We start from the raw sequence: 3,948 nt of genomic DNA, 5'->3' as shown, positions 1-3,948 counted from the left end.
TTGTTATATTTCGTCATATTAATGAAATATGTTCATTAATAATACGAATGGGAGTTTGAGTATTTCTGCCTCTCCTTACTCTCTCTCTCTCTCTCTCTAAAACGTCTCTTCATACTCTCTCTAGCGTGTATGTAATTGGTACATACACATCTTAGTATGGCAATAAGCACATGTGTGCGCAGTGATGCCAATTTTGTGCTTTTAGCACCAAATTTAGTGCTTTTTGATTTCCGAAAAGCACCAAATTGCCTTTTTAGTGCCTTTTCCAAAAAAGCACCAACATGGTGCTTTCTTGCATATTCATTTAGTGCTTTTGGTGCTTTTTTAATTTGAACGGTATTAATTTAATTTTCATACAAAAATTCGGATTAGACTTTCAAAAGTTTAATAAACTCAGCTATATTCCCAAATATAGAATTTGATTATTATGAAGGTGGAATTGATTCGTTTTTTAATCATTGGTATTTAGAATTTCAGAACTTGATGAAGATGTCATCAAAAACGTTTGTAGTAAATTCACAAAAGCACTCAAAACTGAAATAAGAAATGCACTCCCTCCAAATATTAATATTTCCAAATTTAATGTCGAAAAAAGGTTTTCTCCTCTAAAAAATATATATATTTTGAAATTTGAAAGACAGTACTGATCGAAATGAATTGGATGAAAGCATTAAAACTGATCAAGGTGTACACTTGAATAGAGGTTCATAATTTAAAAAAAATAAAAATGCTTCAAATCAATACACAAAAGTTTTATAATACAGCTTTAGAATTTTTTTTTTTTTTTAAGTAGAGCATTAAATTTTAACTGGCTTTAGTAGTGTTTGTGGTGGGAGGTGGTATGTTAGAATTTATAATATATTTTTGGTGCTTTTTGCCCTTCGGGAGTTGGCATCACTGTGTGTGCGTCTTGAAAAACAAACGGTAAAAAGTTCAACAGAAAACTTGTCTGATGGGCAAACATTAACAACATATACGTTCTTTTCGCTGAAGAGTGCACACGCTCATTACAGTTTCGTTGTGAATAATAAACATAGATGGGTGAGGTGAGTTAAATTGGTGTTTTTTGTATATTCGCAAGAAATATAGTGTACATTTTTAATCTTTAGTGAAAATGCCCCGGGGAAGTGAACTTTCAGATGAGGAAGGCGGAACAATTACGGTGATGAACCTTGGTTGCACAAAAATTGGATAAATGGACACGGTGATACGATTATCATTTTTTGATCTTAGAAATAAGAGGCTTTTTTTTCTTAAGTGAAAGTCACAATATATGTTTATTATATTACTTAATTTATCATTATATATTATTTCTTACTGTATATAAACCATATTTCAAAGATCTTAACAAAAATAATACACTACCAATTACTACACTCAAATGCGCTAATTGGTTGGGTTTCATTAATATAACGTTTGTGTTCATTTATACAACGTTCGCCTTTCATTCATACAATGAATAATTTTCATTCATACAACGTATAAGCTGCACCCATACAACGAATAAATTTCATTCATACAACGAATAATATTCGTTAATACAACGAAAAGGCTACGTAATAGCAACGTAATTATTCGTTAATACTACGAAATGTATTCCACAAAGTGTTTCGTAAATATAACATAAAATTACGTTGTTATAACGAAATGCTACGTTGGCTGACTTTTAATGAAGAATTTCGTTAATACAACGTAGAAATTCATCGTATTAACGAAACTTTTTCTACCAGTGTAGGACGGATGTCCACCATTGCACTGAATTTGCTTTCTGAAAAGCTTGACCTCAAATTTTTTCATATATTAGCAATTTTTCTGGAAGGGATTAAGCATTTTTTCGAGATATCATTTAAAAATAAGGAAAAAGCGAGTTATAAAAATTGAATTAAAAGAACTTCCTGAGTAGTTAAAAGAAAGAACATCTTTGGCAGGAAATTTTTGGACAATGTTTTTCGTTGGGTTATTAATTTAAGAATAAACTTTCAACAGAAATATATTTAATATGTGAATGCATTAGATTATCTTTAAATTTTCAATACAATTAACATATGATAACGGTGTTATTTACACACAATCTTTGCACATTATTACATTGAATTTTCAAATTTACAATATGGATAAATATTTGCTTAACGGAATTTATTTATTTATTAACCAGGCGACAATCAGACAAATGGATAGTATATCCAAAGCAAACAATTTGTATCCATTTGCATTAATACAACAAGTGATAGAGAATAGGAATGGGCAGAATTAAAACAAATAGTTAAAATGGACATTAATGTAAATGCTTGCTACGTGTGTTTGTATACACCTTAATATACTGTAGGTGTGTTTTTGTGTGTGCATGTGTAAATGTGGTGGTTATTTGATTTTAAATACCTGCTGCTCGTATTAAGTAAATATTTACATAATATATGAAATGCGTAACGCCTGTTGTCAACACATGTGGCTGGTTCAGGCATTGGCGACGATGGTATGGTGACGGCAAAGGCAATGCCTGTATTGTTGCTGGTGATGATGGCGATGATCAAATTGCCAAATGAATAATAACACCAACAATGAGATCCACCGTATCAGCAACCCCACCGACAGGAGTACTAAGCCTGTACATATCTGCAGTATTAACGAACATTGAATAACGTCCGTCCACTTGTTTGGACACTGGTTTTACAGAAGAAATTATAAGCATATTTAATAACTCGCATCAAAGCATATTGAAAAAATTAAATCATGTTTGGGTTTGTCATAAGGTGGAAGTCATTTGTGTAATCATTCGCTGCATTGATTTCGCATTATATTGGATTTTATATTAAAAACTATGGAAAAACTTAAATAAATAAAAGTCTTACAAAATTTTTCCAAGTTCGAAGTTACGCTATATCGGTCAATCTTCTGATGTCGGTCCGGCCGCCTATCTGTCTGTTGTTACCACGCTACAGCCTTCAATAATGACACTATAGTCATGAAATTAGGCGAAGATTCGTTTTCTGTCTTAAAGCTGGTCAAGCTTTACGGTCAAAGTTTTGATATAGATCCCATATAAATCGAATATCTAAACCCCGTAATTTTTAACCGATTTGCCTGAAAATGGAAACCTATAGGCATTTCAGGTCTACAAAGATCATTGTCGAATTCGGTTTATATAGGTCAATGTTTCAGTAAGGCCTCCATGTAGACCGATCTCATTATATGATTGAAAGTTGCTGAAAGTGGAATGTAGAGGTATTTCAGATCCAGAAAGATTTTTTTTTGTCGAATTTAGTTTATATCGGTCCCTATTTGGTAAAGACCTTCCATAGACATATCTATCTATTTGACCTCTTTATTGACTTTTTTAAGTTCGAAGATACGCTATATTATCCTGAGATGGTCGTCTGTAAATCTATAGGTATTTCAGGTCTACAAAGATCTTTGTTGATTTCGGTTTATATCGGTACATATTTCGATTAAGCCTCCATAGAGATCGATCTCACGATTTGATTTCTTGCGCTGCTAGACAAAGCAATTTTTATCTGCTTTGCCTGATAATGAAAATCTAGAGGTATTTCGGATCCCGAAAGATGTTTATCGAATTTTATTTATATCGGTCCATCTATAAACAGATCTATTTATTTGACTTCTTTGGCAGTTGTGCTGAAATTGGAAATGCAGAATTATTTCAGTTCCATAAATATTTTAGACGAATTTATTTTATATCGGTCAATGTTTTGAGAAAGGGCTGTGGTTTTGACTTCTCGGTCATCTTGGAATTCTTGGAAACCGAAATTTGAAAATCCAGAGGTATTTTAGTCCCATAAAGATGTTTTTCAATAAAGTTGTTGTTTTAGTACTTAGTTTGGACATTGTCACTGTTCAACATCCTTTTTAATTATTTAATTGTATTCGTTTCTACAGTTTTTCTAAGTTTGATAGAGCCATAAATTCTCAAGCGGTTTGAGGTCAACTTTG

The 3,948-nt window shown here is 32.1% G+C and overlaps 1 long non-coding RNA gene across 1 annotated transcript; it reads left to right on the top strand.

Annotated features, from left to right (window-relative positions):
• The first annotated feature begins 967 nt into the window (after positions 1–967).
• LOC142232436 (uncharacterized) lies at positions 968–1,293 on the top strand. Its single transcript, XR_012721125.1, has 2 exons — positions 968–1,046; positions 1,110–1,293. It is a non-coding gene; the product is annotated as an uncharacterized LOC142232436 (long non-coding RNA).
• Positions 1,294–3,948: the final 2,655 nt, after the last annotated feature.

This window comes from Haematobia irritans, chromosome 3, assembly GCF_050003625.1.
Source record: "Haematobia irritans isolate KBUSLIRL chromosome 3, ASM5000362v1, whole genome shotgun sequence".
Classification (NCBI taxonomy): domain Eukaryota; kingdom Metazoa; phylum Arthropoda; class Insecta; order Diptera; family Muscidae; genus Haematobia; species Haematobia irritans.
The sequence above is the reverse complement of the archived record's forward strand: the minus strand, read 5'-3'. Positions and strand labels throughout refer to the sequence as shown.